This window comes from Taeniopygia guttata, chromosome 11, assembly GCF_048771995.1.
Source record: "Taeniopygia guttata chromosome 11, bTaeGut7.mat, whole genome shotgun sequence".
In the NCBI taxonomy this organism is placed as follows: domain Eukaryota; kingdom Metazoa; phylum Chordata; class Aves; order Passeriformes; family Estrildidae; genus Taeniopygia; species Taeniopygia guttata.
This window is the reverse complement of record NC_133036.1, coordinates 11,805,785-11,830,197: the sequence shown is the minus strand read 5'-3', so window position 1 is coordinate 11,830,197 and position 24,413 is coordinate 11,805,785. Positions and strand designations below refer to the sequence as shown.

At 46.4% G+C, this 24,413-nt stretch overlaps 1 protein-coding gene across 4 annotated transcripts in view; it reads right to left on the bottom strand.

The window, feature by feature from the left end:
• Positions 1-5,537, bottom strand: part of ZFHX3 (zinc finger homeobox 3) — a 386,661-nt gene extending 381,124 nt beyond the window's left edge. For all 4 annotated transcript variants that reach the window (XM_072934462.1, XM_072934467.1, XM_072934465.1 and 1 more), the window contains exon 1: positions 5,404-5,537. The gene's annotated coding sequence lies outside the window, so the exon portion shown is untranslated. The remainder of the gene's footprint in view (positions 1-5,403) is intronic.
• Between the last annotated feature and the right edge of the window lie 18,876 nt (positions 5,538-24,413).

The window sequence follows — 24,413 nt, the reverse complement described above, 5'->3', positions numbered from 1 at the left end:
ACTGATCAATGTAATTTTTTTCACAGAAGTATTTGCACATCTGCGAAATAATGTAATTTATGAAAAAAATCTTTTTATATGACATTCATGATTATAGCCTGATCTGGAGAATTATTCAAATATAAAATTAAATACTCAAAAACTCGCTGTGCTGTGGATGACTGAGCTTTTACCAGCTGTGCATCACACTTCTCTAATTCTATTAAAAGTATAGAAGTGAGGCTTCCCAAGGATGTCTGAATCCCTTGTAAGAGGAATGTTACATTTCTAAATGCTTTATGATCAGTTGCTTTTTGTTTTTTCTTGATTATCATCCCAGTTGTTGGATGTTTTATCTGACTGTACCAAAAAAAAGAAGAGAGGAGGAATGCATACCTGTGGAGAGTGCTCTATAAATTATATTGTATTTTATTATCGCAGGGCTTAAGGAAAAATTGGCTCTAAAGAAAGGTTAAAAACCCTTAAAGTGAATTCTTCTGTTTGGTTAAAAGTACTTTTGATTTAATACGATCCATCTGCAGTCTGGGCCTGGCCTCCTCCCCCTTGGGGAATGGGGCGATGCCCAGGGGCCAGGACACGGCAGCGGTTCCTGCCCGAGCAGGACAAGTTTGGGTCGCCCGTGCCAGCTTCCCTCCCAGCTAGGGACCAGCTCACTGTCTCCTCAGACAGCAATTCCCATATTTTTAAACAATTCATCCAGGGGGAAATGAGTGGCCACGGCTGCTCCTGGGGGCAGTTTCACAGCCCAGCGTCGCTCCGCAGGAACAGCCTTCCAAAGGGAAAGTTCAGTCCTATTTTCCAAGCTCCAATGGAAGCTCTGGTACGGATCCTGCACTGCTTGGACATTATCCACAGGTTACAGACAGAATCACCGGGAATTCGCTGTGCCTCCCCATGCCACAAGCCAACATTAAACTCGAAGGGAAAATACAATTCCCCAGACCACCAGAAACACCGTGGTACAAACAGGCCTGAGAGAGCCCCAAAACAGCCACATTAGTAAAAGCCAGTTGGACTTTAGCAAAGAGAGAAGCAAAATAAGGGCTAAGCCATTGTTTCTGCTGCCGAAGACAGACGGACTTTAATAACACTTAACAGAATGATGCACATTAACGATCTCAGAAAGCACTTCTTATGCCTCATCCATCATGCGGAGGAGAAAATGAAGCCTTCGACAGCATTAGGAATTATTCTAGATCTTGTCAGTAATTCGCAGCTTCTCGGTAGTATCGTAACACAAATTTGTGTGGATGAGACACTGACCATTAATCTAAGGGGCTTTTTTTCCCTCGCTGCAGCGTGTGGAGAATGTATCAATTGTTTCATGGAGAAATTTCACAGCTGAAACCTTACTAAATAAAACAGGGGTGAGGAAAGAGATATAGACAGAAACATAAACAACTGCAACGCGGAGACAAATCATTATCTTTAAAACAAAACCTACCATAAAATCACCATATGTGTTTTGTGAATGGGCAGCAAGCAGCCTCCTGCTCTGAAAATCCTCAGAATATGCTGATTATAAAGTTATGTTCGTACATACAAACACACTTAGATTTCATTTTCTGGGAGGCTTTTTTCCCTTTTTTTTTTTCTGGAGTACAGGCAAAAAATCCCGATTTCTCCTCCCAAGAGAGCCCTGCATTTTTTGCAAATAGTAGCAAAACAAATTTCAAGACAAAATGCCACACAACTAGATAAACAACAGCTTTTGGCAACCTCTTCCCTAAGTTGCAAGCTGCTGTTCGTCGTGTGATAGCTGTTGCCACTGGAATCTCTACTACAAAGGAAAAGGTCCATAAATATTTGTACAGCAAACTCCACAGAAAAAAGCCTCCCCGAGTGAGCTCAGAATTCATTTCTATACGTGCGATGTAAAGATGAAAGCTAATGAGTTCTGTGGAGTTTATGATAAATTAAAAGTGCGGGGCTGCCGCCCCAGCCGCGTGTTTACACGGATCTGATCCGCTGCTCCCCAACAAAACACTTGTCAGACAGAATGAGGCGAATTCGCCTCCGGATGTGGAGGAGCTGGATTGTCTCAGGGACAAAAAAACAGATAGGATTTGATCAAATACTAATCAGGCAGCAATAATGTGGTATCCTAAAACACACCCTATTTTATCTCCAGTGAAATAGTGACATCTATCCAAAAAGTCCTCAAAGAAACTTGGGTTTAGGTAATATATTGTGATTGCAGCAGATAGGCAGGATTAAGATCAAGCTTGATCTTCAAAGAGAATAAGAATGTATAGTTCTGTTTATTGCACACATATTTGTATATAAAAGATATGACAAATATTTCGAGTTCTTTAGAAACCTGTATTTCTGTATTTTGAATTTTCACAGACCAAGTGCTGAGAAAGGGATTTGACAGTCCCAGGTAATAGAGGCAAATTAGAGATTAAACTCATTAGAAATTATAAACACTCATATAGTCTGTTAAACCCCCTGACAAAACCTGGAAATTAGAAATCCAATAACACAGCATCAATAGGGTCTTTAACGGCTGGACAGATGTTTAAACTGTGCGATGCTCGTGTGAGGAGTGAGATGGAACAGTCGGAATCAAGGTTTGCATTAAGTAACACGGCATTGATGTCGGATCAGATCATTCATGTGAACTGGTTTGATCCCTTTTTTGCCAGTAATTTCCATTCTCCTGTTATGGTATAAATTTGTTATCCATTTTGCATAGTATTAAACATTTTTCTTATTTGCGAATATGCAGATGAGGGAGGCAGCTCTGGAAGGTGCCACACAGAGCAGGGCTGTGTCCAAGGGACCTCTAACCTCTGGGGCTGCCCTCCACATAAAACCACTTTGAAAATAAAATATTATCTGCAAGCTTTAATTTTTTGGCCTAAATAATTAAATCACAGAGGGGAATACTGTGAAAACAATCATCTCAATAAGCACAACTCAATAAATCCCAAGGAATGGGCACTGGGATAGCAAAACCAAAATTGTTTGCGTTCCTAATGTTGGATCTGGCCTGGAAAGGATAACAAAAGAATCTGGCATGAATATGTATTTTTATAGGGAGTGCTGCTGGTAAACAGACCGAATAAAAGCGAGAGGATTATTTTAAAATAGTTTCTCCTAAACTCTCAATATGTTTAATCTGATGATATGAAAAACCATCCATAAAGCAGAAACACATTCAGCCCCTACAAAATTCTGTACTGAGAAGTGCAAAGGGTTTCAGCAGAAGAAAACAAACAAACAGCAGCACTCCTGCAAAGCTGCGGCATCTCCCCACGCCCGCCTGCTCTCCAGCGCCGAGATAAAGACCCAATCTGCTCATCAAACACCTCCGGGCTCGGCCATCTAATAGGAACAAATTGGCAATGACTGCCCAAGCAAGTAACACAGGCCCACTGATTTGTAGATTGATACTGATGCCTAATGATCCCCTTGGGCAGATCAATAGCAACAATTCCTCATCCCTGCCTTTCTTCTTTATTGGCACAGCGGAGCGAGCGCAGGGAATCGTGTGTGCGCGCACGGCCGCAGGTGCGGGCACCCAAAAGGGCCCCCGAGCCAGTGCTGCCCTGCCGTGCCCTCCAAGGCCTGCCCGCGCTGCCCCTTGGCAGCCAGGCCGCCCCGGGCACAGTGCCCTTGGCACTCACTTGTGCCAGGCGTGCCCCGGCATGCGGTGCAGCCAGGACAGGCCTGCCACAGCGAGGGAAAGCACAGAGACCGGCACAATGAGAGAAAACCCAGCGCTGACCAGCCGGGCTGTCTGACAGCTGAAGGCCAGCTTTGGTGGCATTTGGGTGGCAGAGCCGTGCGGGACACTGGGCACGCTTTGGAGCGCAGGGCACGCAGGCAGGTGGTTTGTCCTGCTGGAGCTGGGTTACACTTCTCTCCTGCTCCATCTCTCACCTTTTCCTTCTTCTCTCCTCAGCTGACTCCTTGTCTCTTCGTGCGCTACACTATGATCAATCAGACACTATCAGCACGGGTTTTATTCAGTTACCCTGGAGTCACTTCCATCTGCTGCTTCCAGCCCCACACCTCGAAAGAATTAGGGATTTTCTATTTATTTATCAATCTAGTGAATACGGTTATCCCATTAGTAGATCCTTTTAAAGTCCCTGGTAGAACCTAAGAAAAACGAATGGAGTTGATTTGCATTTGGTTTCTTTCCCAGTGAATTAATGCCAGTGATGTTCTGCAGAACCACACATGGTCACTGCCACCTCGGGGTGCTGGCAGACATCCCCAGCAGCACTCCACTCCCTGAAAATCGCGCTCTGCATGGAATAACCACATAAAAACCTGAGACGTGATCAGGCGCACCCAAATCGCCAAGTAGGCAAACAGAGGAGAGGGAAAAATGTACCACAAAGTTTGTGCCTCCTGCACATGAAATATTAATTTTGCATTAAGGTGTGTGTCGTCACGGCAGGGTCCCCCAGCCCGGACGCACAGCCGGGGGTGCCACCCGCGGCCCCGCCGGGCGTGGGGAGCGCAGGCACTGATTTTAAATCCTATTCAGACTGGAGATCTGCTTTGTTCAGCAATCACCTGGCTACTCTTATTCTTCGTGGCTCTTTTATTAAAACGTGGATAAAGCAAAAGGCAAAGGATAAAATTAAATTCCATTGACTGTAAATTTCTAAATCATCCCTCCAATAAAGGATTCTCCTTTAATAACAAAAACGCCTTTCCCATCTTTTTGCCGATCTCGGCGTATACTCGCAATAAAACAGGGCTGCATGAAAACCTTTGTAACTCGACCCTTCCAGTGCATAAATTAATAATTTTCCAAATCCTGTCTTTTCTTTCCTTAAGTTCCCGGTCGCGAGGGTCGTGCCCCCGCCCAGCCTTGACCATCGCAAAATTCAAATTCCCACTAATGATGAGTGTAATCATCGCAATCACCATCACCATCATCCTCGCCAGGAAAGCCGGATCCTGTTGGCCCCTGACATCAATCAGCAGCGCGGGGGGAGCCACCCCGGTCCTCCGCGCCCCCCGGCAGCGATCGCGTCCGTTCCCCGCGTGTCGGGGTCACCCCCGCTCCCATCCGGCCTCGCACCTCCGCCGCTCCCTGGGCGGGACGGGCCGAGTGCGCCGGGCCGGGCGGGACGGGGCGAGTGCCCCCCATGTCCCCAGGTCCCCCCGAGGCCGGGTGGGAGAGGAGCGAGCGAGGGAGGGGAGCGCGGGGAGGGGGAGCACCGCACGTGTGACGCGCCCGGCCGCCCATTTGCATATTCACATCAGCGCCGCGCCCACTTAAGCAGCGCGAGGCGAAGGTGTCTCCTCCACCCACCACCCACCACCCACCCACCACCCACCTCCATCCACCTTCCCTCCCGCTCCCCACGAGCCGCGCTCCCGGCCCAAAAGCGAGGGCGCGGGGGGCGGCAGGAGGGTGGGCGCGGGCTGCCTTACCTCCGCTCCCGTGCTACCAGGGATTCCCCGTGCTTCCGCCAGGAATTTTGGAGAGCCATCCTTCGAGGGTTTTTAGTTCTGTCTTTCTCTCTCTTCCTCCTCCTCCTCCTCCTCTTCCCGTGTTGTGACTGGGTTTATAAAAAAAATAAAAAAAGACAACTCCATGTAAGCTCGCAGCCAGGGCACGGCGAAGTCTGGGGCTCCGGGGGGAGGGAGCAGCGGAGGGAGGGTCACAGCTCCATGCCTTACAAAAGGCAACCCAAAGCCTGGATATTTTTTTTAATATCGTGCACAAAACGCCGCTGCACATATACACGCAACACAGGCCCCAGACCTGCTGCTAATTAGGTTTTGCCAAAAACTGTCGAGGTTCAGCCCATGACATGAATAAGCGCAGCGGGGCTGGGAGTTATGAGCCCCCACCTGGCCCGAGGCCCCCAGTGCTCAGCCCTCACCTGCCCGAGCCCCCGGAGCGGGTGCCCAGGAGGGCGAACATTTCTGGGGCACGTCCAGAGCTCCCACGACGGCCGGGACCCAGGGTCAGCCGTAACCACACGGCACCGACCTGGACTATGTCAACCCAAGCACTGTTCCAGGGTATTTTTGCACAAATTAATTTTACTATTTCACAGCTCACAGTGGGGAAAAAGAAAAACAAATACTAATCAGGGTTGTGTATCCCCTGGCAAACGCCCCAGCAGCAGCATGGCGTGTGCCGGACGGGTGTCCAGGAGCACAGGCCTATTGTTCTAAGGACAGGCTTTTGTGAGTGGGGCAGCACAGCCAGGCTGGAGCAGGAGGAGGAGGAGGAAGAGGGGAGGGAAGCCCTTGCACAAGCACACCGTGCACCGCAGCCCCTGTTTCACACCCTCGCATTAGATGTTTGCTGAAAATACACGGTGCACACGTGTGGCACTTTTTTTCAAACGTGTCATTACCGGGAATGATTAAGGGCTTCGTTGCTTCCCAGTGCAAGGTCTCGGCTTGGATTGCTGACTGATGGCTGAATTCCCCCGTACACCTGGCAACATGATTTTAGTGCGAGGACAGGAGGGGAAAAATGCACTTCCTTGAATGTTTTTTCATACGCGGAATATTTAGGAAAGAGTCAAATTTAATTTTGCAATTGGCAAAAGCAAATGTGCTCCTAAGCTGAAGCGTCGCAAGTCGTGTTTCGCCCCGAGGAGATTTTTATGGAGAAGTTGCACGGCCTGGAATGGGTGTTGTGTGTCAGACAGGCTGGGATGCTCCAGCCCGGGCGGGCGCAGAGCGGGGTGTCCATGCCCCAAGCCCGTGTGCGAGGGGAGCGGCGGGGCCGAGGCAGACAATGGGAGCTGGAGGCGAGCAGGGAGGTAGAGGGGGCTCTGCCTGTGCCCCCCCCCGCCAGGAAAGCAGGTCACTCCTGATCAACCGGCTAAGCAAACGCCAAAATAAAGCTGGGGCTGGATTTTGATGAGCCAGACACGTTTTCATACAAAAAATAATTTCCCTGCCTTTGTTTCTCCTCTTCTCATTCAAAGCAAGGGGAAGAGCAGGCTGCTGTGTTCACACTGGCTTTCCAAGAGAAAAAAAATATGATTTTTAAGAATCTGTCCACCAAGCATGAGTTACTTGTGCTCCCCCCTCCAAAAAGAAAAAGGAAAAAAAAATCTTCAACAAGACTCTAAGGATTCCTGAAATAAAGAAGAAAGAAAAACATCCAAAACATTAGACACAGAAACATTATATTTCAATATTATCATATGAATTAAATGTAATCCTTGAAGCGACTCGTCCCAGGGGTCACATATTAGGCCATTTTTTTCTTTTTTTTTTTATTTAATAGAGGTCACCCAGGCTGAAAAGCAGAACCCAAATGAAAAGCATCTTCAATGTGGTTATAACATGAGCTGGACGAGGTCAGGCAGTGTCTTGTATGGCCTCATAAAAAATACATAACCAGACAGCCTAATAGTATTTCTTTGCATTCATTTTTGGATGGGAGCTGGCGGGTGGGGGAGGGGGCCGGGAGAGGGCCGCAGCCGCCTGTGATTTCCATAATGGGCAGCTTCTCCTACGTTCCAGTTAGGGAAAAAATGAACATTCCTTTTAACACATCCCTGGGTTAGCTCACTTTAAAGAGCCATCCTACAGACAATTGCTGTGGCCCCGAGAAAGTGAGAGAGGAGTAAGGCATCACCCATCTCTCTGCCTCGTTCTCTCTGCCTCTCTCACACACACACACACACACACACACACACACACACACACACACACGTGTTCACTGCAGACATGCTACCATCATGCTTAATTGGGAGTGCAACCACCTTGGGCTTGCTTTCATCAACACTGGCTTATGGATGTTGTTATTTGTCCATACACACGCCCAGGCTGGTTAATTTGAATTATTTCTTTTCTGAAGAGCAGCAGAGGAGTCCCCCATTCCAAGGAGTCTCTCTATCCACACTCACCGGGGAGGGGTTTGCCCACCACCAGGATTTACACAGGTTTCGGGGGGAGAGGGGGCAAGAGAAAGGCAAGGAGTAAAAGGGGAAGGGGGGCAGGGTGTGTAAATAAAAATAACCAGTGCTAAAAATGCCGGGTGAGAAGAGAATCTGTAAATCTCGGCTCCCTTCCCCCTCCCCAAATGCCGCCTGGAGCCGGGTGACCCTGCGGGGAGCGGAGCCGCAGAGGTGACCCGATGCTAACCAGCCTGTTAGAACTAATAAGGTGTGCGCCTAAGCCAGGGGCTGACACTGGGGCATTGTGGAAATAACTCTCCTTGTTATTGCCCATCCTCAGCTTGAAATTTACTGCTCCTTTGCATTATTAAAGAGACAGCTTGCGTGCGCGATGGGGGAGAGGCTGGGCAGGAGGAAGAACCGCGCACGCTTTTTTAATGGTATGTTTGTGCTCTCTCTAGTCTTTAGATTCAGATTTGGAACATTAAAGCATGCTGGGTTAATAGGTTGTTATTTATTATTTGAATAAAATCTGGTTTAGAAAAATAAAAAGAATATTTTTTCCCCCACTATGGCAAATGGTCAGAAAAAAAGGAAAGGTGTGAAACGGTTAAGATCAGGCTGAGGCCTTGTGGGACAAGCCCTGCCCCAAACGTTTCCAGTAGCACTGCTCCACATTTACATCAGATGTGAGCAGAGCTGAAAACACCCAGCATAGTGGATAACAGGGACTGCATGATGGAAACACAAAAGGACCTGCTGCATTGTGGGGCCATCCTCAGCAGGGCCACGTGAAAGGGTGGCAGAACACCTGAAATCATTCCAGGATTCTGTCTTCTGTAAATAGAGACATTGGGTATTTTGGGGTAAAGATGAACACAGTGGAAAAATCTACTTTGTCTCGATCCCCGCTCCCACTGCTCCTCCAGCACACCCCTCCGCCCGCTGAGCCGATTCCCACAACACTCCCAGGAAAACAGGTGAGACTCCCCAGAGAGGGTCTCCGCCAGGTCCCTGCTGGGCAGACACACACCAACCCCATGATGTACACTGGCATCTGAGAGGTCCGATTTTACAGAAACTGAGCTGAGCTGCCCTTTCAGATGTGTTTGCCTTCTCTGAGTCAGTTTTTATGGACAGGCATTTTCAGCTTGACCTCTGAGGGGCTGCAGAACCCATCTGGCACCAGCAGGGCACAGGCAGAGCCTGCAGCCACTGCTGCCAGGGGAGCTCCTACCAGAATTGGGACTCAAGTATTATTAATTTTCTGCAGCAAAGCATCTAAGTGCACATGGGAGACATTGCTGAGAACGGGGATCAATGATAAATAACATCCTCAAGGTAAACACAGAACAGGATTGAGCCATTCATGGCAATTGGCCGAGCCAAGGGTGGCTTCCATGGAGCTGAGCTGACGGGTGGGTGGTTTATGGTCAGAGATTTGCAAAATCAGCTACTGGAGTGATTTGAGAGAATTCCTAAGAGCAGATGAGAGCCACAGCAATTCTTGGGCTGTCCCGCACGTTCAGAGACATCCTTGCGAAAGGTTAATGTGAGCAGCCGCTGGGAAGACAGTGGGAAACAGTGAAGGAAATTCCATGAGCTACATGTAACTGCCACTGCACACTGGAACAATGTAAATTACATACAAATAGTACTGAGCTCTCATGGATCAGAGGTGGGGTTTGAAAGGAGACCCTCAGAGCACACCAAGCTCTCTCTCGGAGAGCCAGCATGCCCCACAGCACCTTGAACAGGTCCCAGCGTGAACATGTCCAGTGCTTCTGTCCCAAACATCCTGTCCCCATCACTACCAGCCAGGGTCAGTGACATCGGTGCACAGAGCAGGCTGAAATACTTACGAAGTGTGGTGGGAACAAACCCAAACGAAAAGCTTTAGAGCAAGGGGCAACAGCCAGCTAAGCCTAAATCTAGGCTTTTGAAAGCACCCAATATAAACAAGGAATTAAAGCTGGTACTGACAGAGGTAGAAACAAACCAGAAGCCTCACTGCCCCCTTCCAGTCATTCCCTTTCTGGCATCTTGATTTCCTGAATCATCCGAAGTAGCCAAACAGGTCCTATCAGCATCTGAACATACAGATATTTCCAACTCCTCTGTCCCCTAAGACTGAAGTAACTTTTATCAACACATTTTCAATTTCTTGCCTACATTGCATTTGATCATTTTTGCAAACATACGTTTTTAATCCTATTCCTCCTATAAGGAATAATAACAACAAAAAACATGATGCTGCACATTTCAGCTGGAATATCCAAATGTTTTAGGGTAAAATCAAAGGTGTGGAGACTCGGAGGACTGTGTTAAGCAGCTCTTGTGCTCAGCCTTCAGGTGGTAAAGCTTAAGTAACAAGAGTATTCGAACCGTGACAACACTCTACTGGATTTAAAAATACAATTTTCAGAGCTGATTGCCAAACTCTGATCTCATGCCCATTTTTTTTTAGTTCTATCAGCTGATCCCATATAAAGTACTATTTCTCCTTAGAAACCCAGGCAAAGTCAGGCTGCCAGAGAGGAGAGGGTGGATTGGAGGGTTTCTAATCCCCCGCAGCTCTCACAGCAATGTCCTCCTGAATGGACATCAAAACAACACTTACAGAAACAACAGCCCAAATTATTCCCTGCGTACATAAGGCCCTGTGGTGTTTACCTGCCTCACTTCTTGAAACTCTTCAAGGATTCTCTTGCCATTTTGGATTCTCTGGATTATAATTATCTTAGTTATAATCACAAATTGTTTTGGGGTGGAACAGACCTTAAAGATCATCCTATCCCACCCTCTGCCACGGGCAGGAACACCTTCCACTGTCCCAGGTTGCTCCAAGCCCTGTCCAGCCTGGCGTTGGGCACTGCCAGGGATCCAGGGGCAGCCACAGCTGCTCTGGGCACCCGTGCCAGGGCCTCCCCTCCCTCACAGGGAAGAATTTTTTCTAGCATCTAATGTAGATCTACTCTCCTGCAGGAATCATTTCATTCATATGCTGTTAATCTAAAATCTGCTTCTCCTGCCTTTGTAGTGTCTAACACACTTGGAATTGTTGGCTGTGAGACCACAAATGGTTTTGTACCAGGCAGAGAGAAGGTGGAAGTGCTGAGTGTCACCTGCCACTGAATTCTGCTCCGGTCATCAGTACATCCCAAATAAACTCATTCCCATTCCTAAATCTGTAATTCCATGATGTGCCCATCCACAGAGCCCCAACAGGCAGGACCACAGTGGGTAGGAGGCACTGAGCCTCATGCTGCCCTGGGCTCCTCAGCCTTCTGCCAGAACTCTGGTTCTGCCCTCCCCTGCTCCCAAATATCCCAGCAACCCACAGCCACGTAAAACAGCTGCAAAATGACAGAAAATTCTGCAGCTAGTCCCGTAACTTTATTACATCCATAATAAATATACAGGTGCACTTTAAGGCATTCTTTTGGGAAACAGAAAAAAACAACTCAGTACAGAACAGGACTCACCTGCTCAATTTCTAAGCCATAGCATTCTTAGTTACTGAAAAGCAGCTCGCAAAGCTTTTATCACCCAAAGCCTAATACTTAAATATGAAGCCCCTGCATGTGTCCTCTGAAAAGTTCTGAGGGGGTTTGGGTTTTTTGTTCATTCTGGTTTCAGTGCAGAACTGGTACAGAAGGCCAAGGTCTCTGTGGTGAAAGTGTGGCTCCAGCCCTGGACATGCCACCTGCTGCCTCCTGGGCTATGGATGGCTCCTCAAAGGTTCCTCCTGCAGCATGAGGGCAGTGATTTTCCCCGAGTCTCATCCGTTGTAGCTATTTAAACTAAAACTCCACAAGACAGGGAGTGAAATTTTAGCTCCTCACAGCCCAGTGAGCTTGGCTCACTCCTTACAAACACACGGTCGGTTAAGCGAGTTCAGGTGTCTGTGTAGTGAAACCCTGATCTGGCTTGTTGTGTCTCAGTGCTTTTAGAGTGCTAAGAATGAGAATGTGGTGGCATATGCAGGACTCCACTGCAGCCACAGAAAGGCAGGGTCTCCGTTTTCAGTCATCTGAACGCTGCCAAAACCATCTACGCAGAAAAACACCCAGGCAGCAGTCCAGGGCGGGTGATCGGGGAAATGCTTCCTCCTCTCCACTTACAGCCAGCAGTGCTGCATCCATGTGGAAAACAGAGCAGGAAAGCAGAGCTCACAACTGGGATTTCAACCCCGCAGAGAACGGAATTAGGAGTGAGAGCTGCAGAGAGCTTCTCTCAAATGTAGCTGTTCCAGGGGAAACTGTGCTATGGGACGGGAGGAGGTAAGACCAGCAAAGCCTCGGGGTGTTTCAGTGCCTGCACCACCTGGTTCAGGAGAATCCTCTGCCTTACAAGAGGCTTTTCCATGAGCAGCTGGCAGCTCTGCATGGAATTGAGAAGGTCCTGGAGAAGACCATGACTCCCACCAAAGGACACAAAAGGAAGCCTACAATTCATTAAATAAATCCCCAAACCTGACTACGACTGAGAGTGATATGGAGGAAGATGTTGAATTTGACTCAGTGATGAAATTTGCTCCTTTTTAGGCCTATTCTGGGAAGATATTCAGTGTCTAAAAGACTTTGTTGTTAGGGGAAAATTTAAGATATTCCGTTTTTTTGTTATGGATCATGCTACAACTCCGAGCTGTCATAAGCACAAAAATCTGGTTTCTGAACATCAAAAAAAAAAAAATTGAATCTCATCTCCCTCAATGGTCAGTTGATGCAGAACAATGGCATTACATTTTTGTTGCTGTTGCTTAAGAATTTCAGAATAATATAGTCAATATTGCAATTTAACTATTAAGAAATGGAATGAGTGTGGCTATCTTTCAAAATTAAGATTAAAATATTCTGTATCACCTTGATATTCACGTCGTTCTTGTTTCTTAAAGGGTGTGGGCATGGCTCTGTACTGTAAGAGGTGCAGAGTAATTTTGATTGGATTTCCTTAATGAGTTGGGGCCTATGTTAATAAAAACCAAAGCATGAACTTTAAACATACCCAGTTGTAATTCCCCAAATGCCCCTATTTTGGAATAAGAACATCTTTATTTTATTTCATTTAATGGTTCTTAAAGTTAGGACCAAGAAACCACTGCCGTTAGTTGAATTCCTTCAAATCACCTTGCACAACCACACAGAGCTGACTCATTCATAAATTTTACTGTTTAATGGAATTCCAGAGACTATAGTTAAAGAGCCAGTGGTTTGGAGAAGTTAAACTAAGCCCAAAAAGTCAATTATTTTGGATGGAGTGATCATGAGAAGAACTGGTACTTGTACACTGGAAGTGTAACCTTCCTGCATCAACAGGGCCTGAGCAGCTCAACACCTTCTGAAGCTCAACAGCCTTTGTGCTCTTAAACCAGACATTTTTGGAGACATGCATCCAATTGTAAAATAACAAAATAAAAGTGAAAGAAATAAAAAATTGTGAAATTATATGGGTGAAAATTTGGAGTATGAAGCCATGAAACTGAATCTACATGCTTCTGTCGCAAGCTTGCTCCTCACCTCCCTCTGCCAGGGACTGGATATGTATGACATTGGGAATAAACAAAATCTCTTCCAGAGGGATCAAGAAAGGCACTGTAAGAACACAGTCAATTAAATATTATCTGCAACTCTTGTGCCACATCTTTAAACAAGAAAGCACAAAGCCCATTCCCTCCACCAGCAGCTTACTCATGTAAGTGCCAGCTGACAAGTCTCATGCACGATGAAATAGATATTCCTACTAACTCCATGATTATTCCTGGAATTGTAAATACAGGGGGTGTTGGCACTGTGACTTTAACAAAAACCACAAACTATACACGCGGCACAGACGTTCTGCTGCACAGTTTAGATTTAATCTCCTAAATCGTGGCATATGGCGCAGGCAGTTTTTATACAAAGACGTGGAAATGTACACAAAGAAAATGTACTCCAAAATAAGGCAGTGCAGGCGCAGCCCTACCCAGGGTACGCTGGTGTTCGTGAACTGACACAGAATCAGCCAGCCCAGCCCAGCTGCCCCTCAGTGACTGCCCCTCCTTGGAGAGGAGATCTGGGGCCAGCTCCGGCGGGTTCCCGTGCCACGGCCCCGCCACCACAGGCCGCGACCTCTGCAGCCAAACCCACCACCTCGGTTTGGGAGCAGTGATCTTGGAGGAAGAACAACTCATCTGGCTCCAGCTAATTATAACTCAATTAGACTTAAGAGAAGTTTTTCCTTCAGAAGAATTAAAAACTTCAGCTGGTTTTCAGCAGAACTATGGATTTTGCCAGGTGATCTAAGCTCATCTCTCGCTCAGTCGATCAAAAACTCTGTTTGTGATTCCAGTCCCACCATCACCACTGGCTTCGCTCTCTGCAATGCCTCTGGGAAGGAATTATCCCAAATGTCACCATTCTCTAGTTGATATTGCCAGCTCAATCTCTCAGCAGGAGACAAAAACAGCTGGACTCTCAAATAAGATTTTGAATTAACAAAATTTAATTATTTCAATACAAATGAATCTCTTCACATTTTTCTACTCTGCATTTCATTGTTAAATTCAGATCTGAAATTACAGTTTCCTTGCTAGTTTTACACCCTCCTTTTCTACCCTAAATTTAGGATAAGCTATTCAGAAAGGAGAATGAGTTTTTACAGAAGGCACACAGAGAAAGGACACACGGCTTAGCACCAAATAATTCCCATCTGGAAGTCTAAAGCCAGGGCTTCAGGAACTTTCACCTTTTATTTAACCTGCTTATGCCGATCACAGTTCCAAAGTACATGGACATGGTATTTCCTAAAGCTAAAAAAAGCACTGAAAACTGATCGTAAGGAGGGATTTAGGGGGGAAACAACCCAAACCACAAAAGAAACATATTAAATGTCTAAAAAGACAACTGGACAATGAAGAAAGGTGACAACTTCAGCTGAAGGGAGTCTCGGTGTATCAGTGATATAAAGTCAGCAATTAAAATAGAAAACCCGGATGACAAATGGAAACAAGGGCAATAGGTAATGAGTAAAATAAACCAGAAGTTGTGGGTAGCAGGATGTGAGTGGGGGAGGCTGAAGAGAGCAGGAAAATGGTTACAAAGTTGGGATAGCCAGCTTTAAATTGTAGTAAAACACATAGAAGTCATAGCTCTGATGTAAAACCACAATGAGATGATGATGGCAAAGTGGAAAATATGAAGCAGAAAACACAGAAATCTTCACAGCTCTTACTTCAAAGGATGGATTTTGAGAAAGTTACCAAAGAACCATGAAGCACTTAAGAGGTTCGTAGTGCTGAGCTCTGGTGAAATTAAACAAGGCTTTAGCAACTGGAAGGAGAATATTGGACAGTTCTGGGGAGAGCAGAAGTTCTCCAACACCCACAGCTGGCTAAGGGTCAGGAGGCTCTGGAGGGTCCACCTTTGAGCAGTAACTGCTGGGCAAAGAACTGATCCCTTCTTGAAGAGCACAGACAGGACTGTGCCAGGCACAGCCTGGGGCAAGAGTTTAAGAATACTGAAGATAGTAATAATAATACTAATATTATAATTAATATTAATAATACAATTATTCTTGTTATTATTATTATTAATAATAATAATAATAGGAGAACCATTAATGATGGTTAAGGTGACACAGAAATCACAGAATCAGAGAATCACAGAAGGGCTTGGGTTGGAAGGAACTTTAGAGCTCTTCTCATTCCATCCCCTACCCTGGACTTGAACACTTCCAGGGATCCAGGGGCAGCCACAGCTGCTCTGGGCAATCTGTGCCAGGGCCTGCCCACCCTCACAGAGAAGGATTCCTTCCCAATCCTGCCCTCTGGCAGTGGGAAGACATTCCCTTTGTCCTGTCACATCAGTTCCTTGCCCTTTGATGTCTTGCACTTTTCTGTAAGAAAACAAAAATCTGGTGGTGAAGTTAGAAGATTACTCAAACGAGAATCAGATCATCACTTCTTACCATGACTGTAATTAATCTCTGCAAAATGTTTGGGTAGGAGGGCTTGATTCTCCATGGGACAGTTTTAACCCCAAATTCAGTGCCATTCTTGAGCAGAAGCCCAGTAAATATCTAGTTTTGGACTAGAAAAATCAGTAATTAAGCAAAACTCAATTTCTAGAGAGGTCGTGCAGCCAAGACTTCTGCGGCTTTACATTCTAAGGTGGAAAGAAAATAAAAGAAAAAAAAAACCAACCCAAAGCCACAAGAACAACAAAAATGCCCTCAGAGTATCCTCATCAAGTCAAACTCAACCATTCCAGTGTCAGCACTCTCTTGCACTCGGGATACTTCTCTGCCCTTTTTCGTGGCAGTAAAGTACTGCTGGCCACAAGCACAGGATCTGGAGCATTTCTGCCATCTGAAGGACGAAATGAGACTTTTAACATCTTTGTTTTGAAGCACAATTTACAGCAAGGATTTGGGCTGAAACCACATCCCTGTGCTGGAGAGGGGATGAAAGGCCCAGCAGGGAAGAAAGCAATAAAAATACAATTGTAACACCCCAAAGTCCATGATGGGCAGGGCAGGGCAGGGCAGCACGGGACACGTGTCCCTCAGCAGGGGCACACAGGGCTCACGGAGCACGCAGGAACACAGCACATGGCACAGACACGTCCCACGGGTTCTGCCTCTCCAAAGCACTGGCTCAGCCTGGCTGTTGGCCTTGCCCTGTCCCCAGCGGTGCCCGTGCCATGCCAAGGCCATGGTGCCCAGTGCCATCTCCAGCACATCCCAAGGCCGTGCACAGAGGTCAGGGACAGGACAGCCCCTAGCCCAGTGACCCTCTGCCACCGGGGACCTTTTCCATCTCTGCCCCTTGGAACGCAGGAAGTGCGAGCACACAGATTTGAATTCATTTTCATCCTTAGCAGCTCTGAAAGATGCAGAAAAAGAGAATTTCTGGGGAGCCTTGTGCTTGCAGCCACCACACAGGTTGGGTGAGGACACGCTGGTAAATTTCTGCTGGAATATCTCTCTTTAAATTAGGAAAAAGGTAGGGGGCTTGGAAAACAGGTTTTAGTGTCCCAACGAAAGCACGACAGCAACAATTTATAATTTTCTGCTGTCCAGTTCCCTCCACCCTTCTCCCTGGCTGCGCATCCCTCCTCTCCGCTCCCCCCACAGCCATCCTCCATTTCCCGCTGCCTCCTCGGCACACGCTCCAGCCTCCTGCGAAATGGTGGCGTGCAGAGGGAAGGGAGGAAGAGCGGGAGGAAGAAAGGGGCTACTGTGGGGAGGGCAGGGGAAAGAGAGAGATTGAGAGAGACAGAGAGAATGTCAAAGCTCAAGTCTGGCATTTGCCTATTTAAATTCAATCACGCAGCCCTCGCCGAGCTGGAAATGGATGGCCTGCATTATGAATTTCTGATCAGACGGCTGATAGGTTATGAGCGGGGACGTAATCCCATTGAGAAAGGCTTTTTCCCAAGCAAGGGCAAGCAATAACTGCCCTTCTGAGATGGCTCTTTGCTTTGCCCTTTTAAATTTTTTTTTCCTTTCCTTAAAAAAAAAAAAGTCCAAATAAGCATTTTTATGATGATAAATGTGTAATAATGATTCACTCTGCCTGCGTCTGAAATGGGAGATGCCTTGGTGAAGCAGACATGCGCTCAAAATAAACTGCCATATTTTTTCTTTTTTAAACCTAATTAGAATTCTTGCCTTCGCTCAGCTCATTTTGTACCAACAGTAGTGATCTAAAAAAGAAAGTGAAAGGAATGAATACGTGCATTGAGACCGGTATTTTTAATACCCTGCAGGGTTTTTAATGTTTTATAGTTTGCTTTTTTTAACACGATGTGTTTGCATAAAAGGATACAAAAAATTTTTTCTTCAACTGGCAAGAACTTCTGGCACACAGTAAGACAAGCCAGAAATCAGCTCAGAAGATGTTTTCTTACATCTACCCACGTGACATGGTCATGTTGGACTGAACTAATTGAAATAGCTGAGGACACTGGCAGATTTGCAGTAGCCAAATTCACCAGGCAGAGAGAGCACAGCAGCCAAGGTGGTGTGTGCCTGCCTTGGGGCCTCCACAAGCTCACACACAACTTTGGTACTCATCAAAAGCAAGAAACGCAGTCCTGAGAAGGATACAGGGTGAGGACTGCATTGACAGGGCTGGAGTTTCTGAAAATAAACCAAAGAGAAAAAACACCTTCTGTGGGCACAGGGGAGGGAAACATTTCAGTGCTGGTGCTAAGCAGGAGCCTGGTCTTGGGAGTTACATTGCTAAACATGTTTCAAAGTGCAAGGAACATGGAATCACAGAATCCCAGAATGTTTTGGGTTGGGGGGACCTTAGAGCTCATCCATTCCACCCCCTGCCATGGGCAGGGACACCTTCCACTATGCCAGGCTGCTCCAAGTCCCCTCCAGCCTGGCCTTGGGCACTTCCAGGGATCCAGGGGCAGCCACAGCAGCTCCAGGCAGAAAGAGTCCCCTGGCAGCTGGGATTTAGCAGCCACCTCCCACCAGTCAGGAGCCAAGTTTAGTCTCACAAATGCAGCTCGTTCAGAAGATCACAGGTATCAAAGTACAGACTTCTCATGTTTTCCTCATTTTGGTCAACTCCTGGATCATCATCTAAAAAGCAGAGTGTTGTGGGGAGTCTCCCAGACGTGCTGGGCCAAAGCACCATGTCCTGCCATAATCCAGCCCCTCAGGTGACCAACACCCCCCCTGTGCCACCAGGACAGCCAGCATGGGCCAACGGGGGAGAGGCTGGGGCAGCTTCTGACACAACAGCCTCATTTTCTCTTTTGGACATTACATTGAGATGAATTTGCCTGGGTCGAATTGCCAAAGCTCCATGCACAAAGGGAAAACTGTTAAGCAGATATAATATAGTGATTTTTTTTTTTCTCTTCTGATGACATCATAACTACAGAATTTCTGAATTTGCACATACCAAAAAGGAGGGTGCCAGGAAACCCTTGCACTGTAATGGGCGGTTTTTCCTGAGGGACATAAAAAGCTGATGATCCAAGTGGTTTCCAGCTTTCCCATACCTCAAATGGTTAATTTTCCTCAGTATCCACCACAAATGGGCCAGAAACCTGCTGCTGATAATTATGAAATACCATGGCCACAAGGGAGTTTCCTCCCTAGCACCATTGGATAGGAATCATCTTATGTCCTGGAGCTGTCAGATTTTGATTATTTAATTGAAATTACATATATTAACATGGGTGTTCTCATTAGCCATAAAATAAAACATCTAATATTTTCCATCTTGTTGCATCAACATCTGGTGGTGATGAACTCCGAGGGCTGGAAGCCCAGAATGTGGAAACATCAGTGTTTAAATTTGTCACCTTTTAGTGTCACTGGCTTCTTGCATTAGGAAAAAGGAAAACGAAAGGGAAGGACTGGGAACGAAGAATTGCATAATATGAGCCTTCTTTATGTCCTTTTATATCATAAGCAGAACAAAAAATTTGCTCTAACTGAGGTGGAATTGTCAGTTATCCAGCATATCACAGAATTTATTTGCAATTACGGTTTCTAACTATCTTCCATTACCAGATCTTAAACCCAAGTGTTGATATTCTTCTTCAGTTCACAGAACTGATCAGTTCCCAACAACCAAGTGAAACTCCAGAAAGATTATTTTTTTTATTATCTGTGTTCTAATCAAATACAGGAATTCCTAAGCTGGTGATTACAGCAATGGCACATGTATTTGCAATCTCTGCTTTACATGTTTATTTAGTAAATCAAAAATAGATCACAGATGAAGAAGCAGCCTAAAATAATAAAGCATCTTCTTGCAAAAAGCTTTGAGTTGTTTCTCTAACTTATCATTAAATTTAAACTAGTTTTTCCCAGTTTTCATTTCTGCAGTTAATAACTTTCATACAGCCATCCTATAATTACATTAACAAAAAAGTAAATTTCCCCCATTTCTCACTACATTACCAGTATTACAGTGTTAATGGCAAATTAACCAGTAAACCTGCAAATTAAGTCAACTCATCTTCCACTGATAGGGCAGGAATCTGTAATTTAGGCAGCCTGGATGTTTTCTGTGGGTTTTTAACTATTGTCGAGCTTCTGCTTTTCCCAGCGTCCCAGTAAAACCCACCCAGGAGCCATTGCCTCATTCCAGTCAGCACTCAGCCCCTTCCAGCTGCTCCTGAAGTACGGCCAGCATGAAGTGCCCCAGAGAGGGACCCACGGCATTCCTCCCTGGGCACCGGGACAGTCCGAGGACGTGGGGACACGCCGGGACGTGGGGACACACCGGGGATGTGGGGACACGCCGAGGATGTGGGGACACACCGGGGACGTGGGGACACGCCGGGGATGTGGGGACACGCGGTCCCAGCACTGCCCAGAGCCAGTGCAGCCCCACAGAGATGTGCCGAGTGCCATCCTGCACTCCTGCCCTGCTCACACAGGGCACAGCCTCGGGGTGCCAGTCACGTCCCTGCTGGGTTATCCAGCACCACCTCCCCAGCAGGTTCAGCCCTGGGCAGCAGTGTCACAGCCCTCAGCATGGCACAGCTGGTGGAACACCTGCTGCAAGGAATCCTGCACCGAGCTGGGCTGAAGGGACCTTAAAGCTCTTCTCATCCCATCCCCTGCCATGGGCAGGGACACCTTCCACTGTCCCAGGCTGCTCCAAGCCCCGTCCAGCCTGGCCTTGGGCACTGCCAGGGATCCAGGGGCAGCCACAGCTGCTCTGGGCACCCTGTGCCACCACCCAGGCACGGAAGGATTCCTTCCCAATATCCCACCTATCCCTGCCCTCTGACAGTGGGAAGCCATTTCCCCTTGTCCTGGCACTCCAAGCCCTTGGTACATGTCTTGTATTTCAGCTCCAGCTATGGTGTGTTGGGATCCTCAGCCAACCTTCCGTGCTCCTGAGCCAGGAACGAGAGGGACAACACAAACTTGGCATAAAATGAACAGAATTTCAATAACAACAGAGCTACATCTTTGGAATATTAGATTTATGCAGTGGAAAGGAACCATCAAAACCATTCCATTTCAGAAATATAAAGGCTTCCTGAGCTAGTGAAGCACAACAGAAACACTCAGTGATAAAGGACATCACAGCTCTTTATAAACTGAACCGGTGGTTTCCCAAATTTAATATGCATGAACACTGCATGTGAGTCCTCTTAAATCCAAGTACCAAACCCTGCCTGTTTAATAAATCTCACCAGTCCTCCACTATTAGACAGGGGATTAAAACTAATCTATCAATCCCAAAACCAAGCACAGAGTGGATTAAAATGCAAAACACATGAGAGTATGAAGATGCTTAATGCTAAATAACAAACATTTCAATCACAGAAATCATTTTTATCTTCTTGTTTATGCTAAGTAGATACTATTAGGCTTAATATCTGTATTAGCACAAGTGGGGGAAGAAACAGTTTTAAGGAGACCTAAATACTTGAATGCTTCTGGATTGCTGTGAGCAGAAGCTCTCGTGGCAGAAGTGAGCACACCCCAGCATTTGAAATCATGTTTACTCTCTCAGGCCAGCTCAGTGGTGCTTGACCTTTTTCCTGTGATTTTAACCTGAAGCAGAACACCCAGAGGGTCCTGACAAAGCCAGAACTCAAACCTGTTATTTGCATCAGACATTTGAATATCCCTTTACCACCACTCCAGTGTTGCCACGACATTGGCCTCATACCCAGATGCTCACCCACCTGTGCTTTGGGTGTGGTTTTTTGGGTTCTTTTAGGAGTATGTGAAAAAAGCTCATCCCACCATAGGATAAATATAATAAAAAATGGAGCTATGTGTGCCTGTATCACATAGGGAATGAGCAAATCTGAGTCACACAACAGCTCCCAGTTCACCCAACAATTAACTTTGTCATTGTATCTCTGAATTCCTGCAATGGGATGATCGCCCCTTCTGGCAGGAAGTTACCCATCTACATCTGCATTTGTCTGTCTGCCTGGCCGAGATAAGGACTTGGGAACCCTGCACCCAGCTGTGCCAGGAGAAAGCACTCAGTGTTTCCTTCATGAATTTGAGTGCTGGGAAATGCTCAATGTTTGCTTGGATTCATATGAGAGCATCCCAAAACTGCAGAGCTGGACTTTCTTCCTTGGTATCCAAGCAAAAACCACGTACTGAATCAGAGGAATCATAAGATTTGACATGAAATAATGTCCACAGAGATCTGTGTGAAGCCACCATCACCCACATCTCTCTCAGCAGCACACAGGGTTGGGGGGATGCCACACCAGCAGACATGAAGCTGCTGCATTAACCCCTGCATTGTCCCAGCAGAATGCGGAATGAGGACGGGGGGCTGCCTGGGCAGGGGGAGAATGGCACACAAGTTCAGGCCATCCAGCTGGACAGGGAAATTTGGCAACAGGAAATAAGAAAGGAAGGAACAGCCAACCCCTTATCAACACTAACAATGATGGTTATTTGTCTGTGGGTTCTTGGGTTTGTTGTGGCAGAAGGCTCTGGTGTTACTTCAGCTGAAAATGCTGCTGACTTGCATCATTCATGTTTAACTTTGCCCTGGTCATGAGACAGTTTGTCTGACATCTCATCATTCAGTAGTGACTGAAGTCCTTCTCTCCCTTAGGAAAGAGTGGTCAGCATAATCGGACTGTCACTGCCCAAAGGCCCAGAGTGGTTCAATTCTGGTCTTTCCTGGCATTCCCACTTTTCCTATTTAATCTGACACTCTGCACCCAAAGTGCCAAGGAGGAGGTGAGAAGTCAGGATCATCACACTTAAACAGCTCACAGGTGTTAGACAAAGCCGTGCAAAATAAATTAATTAACTGACTTTATTGTCAGTAATTGTGGAAGCACCCATTAAAATGCCATTTAGAAAGAGGAAATACCTTGGAGAAAGACAAAATACGTGGGAAAAAAAATTAGTCTGTTGCAGCATAGGACTCAAAGAAACTTGTGGGCAGGACAGGAAGAGAAATGGTGCAGAAACTATCTGAACTCAGGGAGCAGCTCTGTAGCAATGGGAAGCGTCTAAAGACCCATCCAGCCTCTCCCAGTCTGGAGGACAAGCACATGTGTCTGGGGAGCTCAGTCTCCAACGTCCATCTTTCTGTCCCTGCATGTGGCTGGGGCCCAGCTGCCCCAGCTGTGTGGTTTGGTACCGCTGTCAGGAAAGCACATCAGCACTCAGAAATCATCCACAGCCTCCCCAGGAGCCGGATCAGCCCTCCCTGCACTGGGCTCCCTCTCCCAGCCAGGGCTGCCCTGGAACAAAGAGGGGCAGCCGGGCCCCCGCTCCACTCTTCGGCGGATCAGAGCCCTGCAAGTGTGGAGAGGTTTATAAGATTAATTCTTATCTCTCTGGGCAGTGGGTCAAGTCAGAACCGTCATTCAACAAACTCTGCGGATAATCTCCCTTTATTACTTTCAATCAAACTAAGTGTCTGCAATCTGCAGCATGGTTACTAATTTAGTGAAAGAAATTACCTGTAGAGCTCGATTATATAAGAGACGAAATAGAAAATAGTCCGGGTAAGCAGCCATTCAGTTTGTACATCCCTCAGTGCAGAGCAAAGCTGCTCCAGCCTGGCTGCATCCACCCTGCCAGCTGCTCCATGAGGGAAAACACCCAGAAAGGAGTGGACAGTGTGTTTGTCCCCTACCTAATTAAACTAAGAGAAAAAGAAACTTAGGGCTTAGGGCTACACTTGGCATCAAATCTAAAAATTTTCTGCTTGCGAATATTTAACAAAATTCATTTTGTGAGAAATCAGATTTCCAGCGCATTCTGGTTAATGGAATTCTGCTGCAGCCCCTGGACAAAACAATGTAAAGCTGCCTGGCTTGTGGAAATCATTCTCCTCCAGTGATGGATAATATAGCATGAGGTTTGCCTTGGTTTGATTAATTTCAGAATATTGCAGAGAAGCTGCATAATCCCTAAGATAGCAGAGAGAAGGAGCAAGACACGATGGAGCAGGATAAAAGCGCGCAGTAACGAGCACAGGCAGTTTCATACATATATTATATAGATATTAGAGCAAGGCTCATGAACTCGGGGGTCTGGGCAAGTGGTGACCACAATAAGGGGCAACACTAAAAGCAAGAAGCACGAAATATTTCCATGGCTATGACCAGAGACAGAACACAAACAAGAAAATTCCCATTTCCTTTTTCCATTCACAACAGCCATTATTTATACAAGCCCTGAATATGAAAAAGGCTCTAACAAATTTACTGTGGGGGTTGGATGGATAAGGATGACGAATGATGAATGAGGGAGGCAGAGGATTCCCTTATTAAAGCATCAAATCTTTCCCTAAATATCAAACAGACATCTCAGTCTCAACCGCTCAGCTCAAACCAAAAATTATGCAAACCAAAGCGGCAAAATTTTGCTTCTTGATAAAAACTGAAAATTTGTCTTCCACGTTACACAATTTTCACTACATAACTTTGCAGTTTTTATGTTGTATTTTACACCTATTTGAAAGATTAATTAAAAAAAAAAAAAAGTGACAACCCAAACCCCCAAAACATCGATGAATTTCAGTACAAATCAGGCAACTGGCATAATGACAAAATTGCCCTGTTTGGCAAGGCAGGAAGCAGCTCCAACATCCCGTCTCCA